The sequence below is a fragment of the Erithacus rubecula genome (genome assembly GCF_903797595.1).
Source record: "Erithacus rubecula genome assembly, chromosome: 26".
Lineage (NCBI taxonomy): Eukaryota > Metazoa > Chordata > Aves > Passeriformes > Muscicapidae > Erithacus > Erithacus rubecula.
In genome coordinates, this window is record NC_136678.1 from 5,563,043 (window position 1) to 5,570,587 (window position 7,545).

A 7,545-nucleotide genomic window follows, 5' to 3' on the forward strand; every position below is an offset into this window, starting at 1 on the left:
AGCCCCGAGCAATGAGCAGGTTCATTTTTTGGGCTTATCTCCCTCCCATCCCAGCGTTTAATGAGCTGCCCAAGGGCACATAGCAGCACTGATGGGACCACACTCACTTTTTTTTTTTTGCTGACTTTCCCCTCCTTGCTCTGCCTTGGGCAGAGCTGGGGGAAGCAAGGAGAAGCCACACGTTCTTCTCCCCACACACCTTCCCACTTCTTTTTTTTTTTTTTTTTTTTTGAGGGAAAATTCCTCCTTTCTTTTTCACATTGGAAAACCTCCCTTCTCAGGAATTCAACGGTTTAAGGGGAAAAAAAGCCTCGTTGGGTTTGACTCTGCTGGTCAGAGAGGGCAGAAAGCCTTGAGGGATGGGGGAGGCAGTGCCTGGAGCCTGAATTCCAGGAGAATGGGATGCTCCTGACCTGGGGGCCCCCAGCCCTTCTGGGCTGCTCCAAGGGCAGGAATTTTTGATGCTGGAGCTGCTCCCACCCAGCCCCAGGAGCTGCTCGTGTCCCTAAGCCTTGGGCAGACCTTGCTGAGCACATTTGGAGTTCCCCTGGAGAAGGCAGATATCTTACACCTATTTTACAAATAAGATAACAGCCCTTGCTCAAGGTGACCTGAGGGTTGTCAGGGAGCAGTGGCCAGACCTGGGTGAGGACACACAGCCAGTGCCAGGTGCTCTCTGCAGCTCTTCTGGGGGCTCACAACTCCTCTGGAGGTCCTTGTGGTGCTCCAGACACAAATTTGGGTCGGTGGGGTTGGCTCTGAGCACCAGAACGTGCTCTGCTCCCCAAACCAGGGTGGTCTTATCCCACAAATCCTTCAATTTGGGGATGTGCTTTCTGCTCCCCAAACCAGGGTGGTCTTATCTCACAAATCCTTCAATTTGGGATGTACCCTCCCCAAACCAGGTGTTTTACCCCAAGAACCCTTCAGTTTGGGATGTACCCTCCCCAAACCAGGTGTTTTACCCCAAGAACCCTTCAGTTTGGGATGTACCCTCCCCAAACCAGGTGTTTTACCCCAAGAACCCTTCAGTTTGGGATGTACCCTCCCCAAACCAGGTGTTTTACCCCACAAACCCTTCAGCTGGGGATGTGCCCGTGCCAGCCCTGCTGCTGCAGCTCCCCTGTGAAGAAAAGACAAACCCCAGAGCCTCTCCCAAACCCCGAGAGCAGAGTGCCCACTGGGGCAGCTCTGAGCCTTCCTGCATTCCAGGGGGCTGTAAATAATCCAAATAATCCGAATAACCCTGCTGCCTCCCCTGGGACAGGCTGTTCCTCATTCCTGGTGGCAGTGCCAGCGGGTCCCTTTCAGGTGGCAGCTGTGGCTCCAGCCCTGGCACCACGGAGCCAACGGCCAGGCCACCTCTGCCAGGGGTGGTGGCAGCCAGCCCAGGCCTGCACCTGCATTCCTGGGCCAGCAGGAAACGGAGAGAGCCTGGGAATCTCAGAGCTGCAGCTGGGCTCTGTGCGGTGCCACAAGGTCCCCGTGGTGCCACCAGCAGTGCCAACCCTGCCACCCTCCCAGCAGTGCTGGGCATGGCCATCACCTGCCCCAGGAATGGCCACCTCCATCCCTGCAGGAATTTGGCAGCCCAGATCTCTGCCTCCCCAGCTGGCTGAGGGATTTGGAATGCTGCTGAGGGGACAGACAGGCAGACAGGGCAGCAGGACACCCACCTGGTGTCACAGCACAGCAGCCAGGAGGAAAAACCTCCCAGCATCTCCCAAGCTGTTCACACCTCCCAGACCCCCATGGAAGCCCCAGGCTCCCTCCCCCAAGGCTCCTCTGCAGCCCCTCCATCCCAAACCCTGCAGCTCCTCCATCCCAAACCCTGCAGCTCCTCCATCCCAAACCCTGCAGCCCCTCCATCCCAAACCCTGCAGCTCCTCCATCCCAAACCCTGCAGCCCCTCCATCCCAAACCCTGCAGCCCCTCCATCCCAAACCCTGCAGCTCCTCCATCCCAAACCCTGCAGCTCCTCCATCCCAAACCCTGCAACTCCTCCATCCCAAACCCTGCAACTCCTCCATCCCAAACCCTGCAGCTGTGGGCATGGCAGAGGGACAGAGAGGCAGGATGGAGGGAGGAAGGCTCCCTGCACTCCCATCATCTCCCAGGAATCATCCCCATCCTCCCCAGGCCATGCACTGCCTGGCCCTGCTGCCCCCACTGAATTATTACCACTGAATTATTGCCCCCATTAAGTGACACGTATCTGCTCAAATTAATCATCTGCAAACACATCCCCACATTCCAGCACAAGGAATGTTGCTATCGGCCAGGAAACAACCAGCTCAGCAATCTCTGCAGCCCAGGCTGACCCGGGGAGTCCCTGGGGTGTCTCTCCATGTCCCAGTGCTCCCCAGCTTCCTGGTGCTTCCCAGACACTCATCCACGCCCTGCACACCATCCTGGATGCTCTGTTGGTGGCCACATCCTCGAGTCACATGTGAGGAGCTCGGCCAGAGCAGAAAGAGGCAGAATCAGTTGTATTTCTAATTACTGAAAATGGAATTTGACCAGGACTGCACCTCCCACGCCAGAAATGCCCCAGGACCATCAGTGGCTGCACAGGGCTGGGTTCTTTGTCGGGCAAGACCTGGTTTTATCCTGATCACACCCAGCAGGACTTTGGAATAGCAGCTCCTGCCACAGGCAGCAGGAAACAAAAGGGAATCCATCAGTGCAGGAGGGACACCGGGGCTGGGAGGGGACAGGGACACCGGGGCTGGGAAGTGACAGGGACACCTCGGGGCTGGGAGGGGACAGGGACACCTCGTGTAAACCATTCCCTGTGGAGAAGTTACCTCGCACGTGGCTGAGAGGACAAAAATCCAACCAGCTGGGTTCCAGCCCTGCCAGCATCCCAGCCAGTCCCTTTGGGGTGGTTTTGTGTCCCAGGGTGCCCAAGCAGCATTTTCCTGCCTGTGCCAGGGGTCAGTGGCATTCCCACGGACCTGGCATCCCGCTGCTGATCTTCCCTGATGCTCAGAGCAGCTGAGAGGATGAGCAGCACCAGCCGCTCCTGTTTCCCTCACACCAGGAACCAGCTCTGGAATTTTACCTTTTGTCTTTCTTCATTGGAGCTTCGCTAGGAAAAATGCCCTTTACTGATGGCAGAAGTCCCTTTTGGCACGAGCATCCCAGCTAATTAACCCTGCACATTAGCCCTGGATGTTAATTAGCATCCTGCAGGATGCTGCTCCCCCTGATCCCTGCGGGTGCCGGAGCTCCGTGTTCCCGGGATTTCCCTCTGGGAACACTCGTGGGCTGCTCCCGCTGCCGTGCCACGCGTTCCTGTCCACAGGGCTCCGCGTGTATCGGGCTGTCCTTTAAAAAACCCCACTGGATATGAGTTATTAATGATATTTACAGGATAACTGCTCGGCAATGATTAGCCGTGTCGGTCAGATGGCAATGAATCAGCCCCTTCCCCCGGGCACCCGGGCCAGGGTGTTCCTCTGGCGTGCTCCAGGCACAATGATTGATTTGCATACGATGAGTTTTCTTGGCAGTAGCTGCTGATGCCTCGAGCGCGCACAAGGTACCAGGAATTTCTACTCAGGGAGCGAGCAAAGGCCACAGCGCTGCCTTCTCCCTTCTCCTCACCCCAGCCGTGTGTCCCTGCCCTTCTGTCTCTCCCCGCTCCTTTTTCCCATCGTTTTCCAGCGCTCGGGGGCGGCAGCACATCCCGGTGACAGCGGGAGGAGGAAGGGCAGCAGAGCCACCCCCGTGAATATCCCGTGCCAAGCTGCCCTTGGGGACAACGGGAACACGAGAGATCAATTCCTCCACAGCAAATAACCCCCTGCAGCTTCCTTCCCCCTGCAGGTGGCCAATTCCTTTGGGGACACGTCCCTGTCCCATTCCTCGTCCCACTCTGTGCTGGTGTCCCTGTCCATCTCATCACCTGCAGCATCCTGGCTGGTACCTGGCTCCTGCATCCTCAAATCACTCTGGGGGGAGAGGAGAGGAGTCCAGGAGGCTGGAGAAGAAAAAGAGGAGATCAGGATCCTGGGGAGGAGATCAGGATCCTAGAGAGGAGTCCAGGAGCCTGGACACGAGAGGAGATGAGGATTCTGGACACAAGAGGAGATGAAGATCCTGGAGAAGAGAGGAGGATGAAAGGAGATAAGAATCCTAGAGGAGAAAGAGAGGAGTCCAGGATCCTGGAGAAGAGCATCAGGACCCTGGCCCCAGCTTGGCACGGTGATGCTGCCATGGGCTGGACACGATGGCAGCACGGGATGAGCCCGTCCCCTGCTCCGAGCTGGCTGCTCCCTGACCCGCCACAGGAGCTTTTCCAGTTCCAAACGCCGCCTCTCCCAAACGCCCGGCATCTCCCGCTCCAGGACATCGAGCAGCACCTGAGCGGCGGCTCCCGGCCCCTCCCCGCCCTTCGCTGTCCGTGCCAGGGGCGTCACAAGAACCTGTCAGACCCTGTGCGTGCCCAGGGGCGGCTGCAGCCCGGGCACTGCGATCGCGGACAACCCAGCCCAGCCCGAGCGCATCCCCGCACATCCCAGCGCATCCCAGCGCATCCCCGCACATCCCAGCGCATCCCAGCGCATCCCCGCACATCCCCCCGCATCCCAGCGCATCCCAGCGCATCCCCGCGCATCCCAGCGCATCCCAGCACATCCCAGCACATCCCAGCGCATCCCAGCACATCCCAGCGCATCCCAGCGCATCCCAGCGCATCCCAGCGCATCCCCGCGCATCCCAGCACATCCCAGCACATCCCAGCGCATCCCAGCACATCCCCGCGCATCCCAGCGCATCCCAGCACATCCCCGCGCATCCCAGCACATCCCAGCGCATCCCAGCACATCCCAGCACATCCCAGCGCATCCCAGCACATCCCAGCACATCCCAGCGCATCCCAGCACATCCCCGCGCATCCCAGCGCATCCCCGCGCATCCCAGCACATCCCAGCACATCCCAGCGCATCCCAGCACATCCCAGCGCATCCCAGCACATCCCCGCGCATCCCAGCGCATCCCCGCGCATCCCAGCACATCCCAGCACATCCCAGCGCATCCCAGCACATCCCAGCACATCCCAGCGCATCCCAGCACATCCCAGCACATCCCCGCGCATCCCAGCGCATCCCAGCACATCCCAGCACATCCCAGCGCATCCCAGCGCATCCCAGCGCATCCCAGCGCATCCCAGCGCATCCCCGCGCATCCCCGCGCATCCCAGCACATCCCAGCGCATCCCCGCGCATCCCAGCGCATCCCAGCACATCCCAGCGCATCCCCGCACATCCCAGCGCATCCCAGCACATCCCAGCGCATCCCCGCGCATCCCCGCGCATCCCCGCGCATCCCAGCACATCCCCGCGCATCCCAGCACATCCCAGCGCATCCCAGCGCATCCCAGCGCATCCCCGCGCATCCCAGCGCATCCCAGCGCATCCCCGCGCATCCCAGCGCATCCCCGCGCCCGGGGCACAGGACACAGCCCGGGGCTCTGTCCGGGGCACACAGCGGGGCTGCCCCTCTCCTCCCCGCTCCTCTCATCCCTTTGAACCTGGAAATGAGAGACACTCTGCTTTCCGCTGCCAAGCCCTCCTGGCGGGGTCGGGCGCTGGCACAAAGCGCCCCATTGTCCATCCCGGGGGCGGGGAGTCGGCCGGAGCTCAGGGGCCGGGCAGGCGCTGCCCACCCAGGCCAACAAAAGCATCTCCCGCTGCCCCCGGCCCGCGCAGGGGAGGGAGGGGGCCCGGGTGGCGTGAATATGGGTTATTGTCACCCAGAGCCTGGAGGGGATCAAACGGGCCAGGCCGGAGCGGGGAGGGGTGGGGTGAGGGGGGACATCCAAAAAAGCTCTTCTCCCTCTTCAGATCTCCCCTTATCTTCCCGGGCTATCTCCTGGGCTTAGCCCGAGTGTACCTGCTCGCAATTACCTGCTCAAGCCAATCAGGCGCCGAGCACAGCCCTCGGTCCCCTTGAGCGAGGTGATTTATAAATGACTCACTGCAGCTTCGAGCGCAGACCTGCGCAGCTCCTGGGCTGCACCTCTGCCCCATCGCAGCCCGCGCCGCGGCCGCGCTCCCAGCGCAGGTAACTCCAACAATCGCGCTCTTTGTCTGGGTGGGCGTGGGGGGTTTGCACTCCGGTTGCACAGCCATGGGTGTGAGCGCACTATTTGGAGAACTACTTCTTTTTTTTTTTTCTTTTTTTTTTTTTCTTTTTACTTTTTTTTCCCCTTCCTTTTCTTCCCCTCTCTTTTCCTCCCTCCTTTCGCCAAGGGGATTTACGGCGGCAGATTTACTCAGGAATTAGCAACACCAACGATCCAGCAACTTGATTTATTACGAAGAGAGAGGCTGGAAGAGCCAAATATGTGAATTAGTTATTGCTGGAATAAATCCTGCCATCTCATCCTGCCTGGTTCCTGCTGAGATGTGTGGAGGGATTTGCCTGACATAGGACAGATGAGAAACTCTCAGTTTCTGGACTCTTGTTCTGACCAGAACTTTCTGTGCGTGGGACTGAGGATGTTGCAGCCCAAACTGGGTGTTGCACATCCCGGGATGGAGGGAAGGGATGTGGAGCCCAGTGCCTGCAGACAGTGGTTGGGAAGTGCTGGTTGAGCACAGGAATCCAGCCCAGGAAAGGGGATTTGGCTGTTCAGGGCATCCTGGTGTTCACAGTCGGGTTGGGAGGGAATTTTAAAGCTGGGAAGGAGGAGTGCTCCCAGACTGAGATGTGTCCCACCGTGTGCAGGGTCCCCAGCTCCTCCCAGGGCTGTCTCAAGGGATGTTTAGGTTCATACACAGGCAAGAGGAAATATCCCCTCAGTCTTGCTCCATGGTGAAAACCACAGTTCCTGCAGCTGGGATGCTTTCTGCTCTGCCCTGATAAAATTTGTCCACACCTTATGTGTAAGCAGGCTAAACCTGGAGCTGGGGACCTGTCCTCCTTTCCCTCACAGATAAGTCCCTGCACTGACATTTGTCCTGGTCACACCGTGTTTCTGCCCCGGGTCAGAGACTCCTGGTACAGAAATTCCATCCCATCCTCCACCTCCAGGACAGCATGGACGGGGTGACCCCAGAGATGTTTTTCTGTTTTTCCTTCTCTGAGAGTGGATCCACAGGGGTGGGAGCAGTGAGCTCTCAGCTGACATCCCCGAGCAGTGCAGGCAGGCTGCAAACTTTTAAATTCCTTCAGATTTGCTTTGCCCACCTGCTCCTCAAAGGTGTGTGTCAGACACGTGGGGAGCAGAGACTGTGGCACTGAGGGACAGCAGAGTCTCACTTCTTCCTTTAATGCCCTTTCCAGTTCACTCCTGCCCATCCCAGCTGCCTCTTCCATGGGAAGGGGATGGGGACAGCACTTCCAGGGACTGGGCTGATGGGCTGGGGTCAGGCACTGCTCTGCCCCACTCAGCCCAGGGGGACAGCAGGGCAGGGAAGGTTCTGGAGGACCACAGTGGGTGCATGGACACCCCAAAGCACAGCACCCCAGGCCATGGGTTCCTTGCCTCGCCCCAGCCCAGCCCTCCCTCACAGAGCTCCAGCACTGACAGGCTCT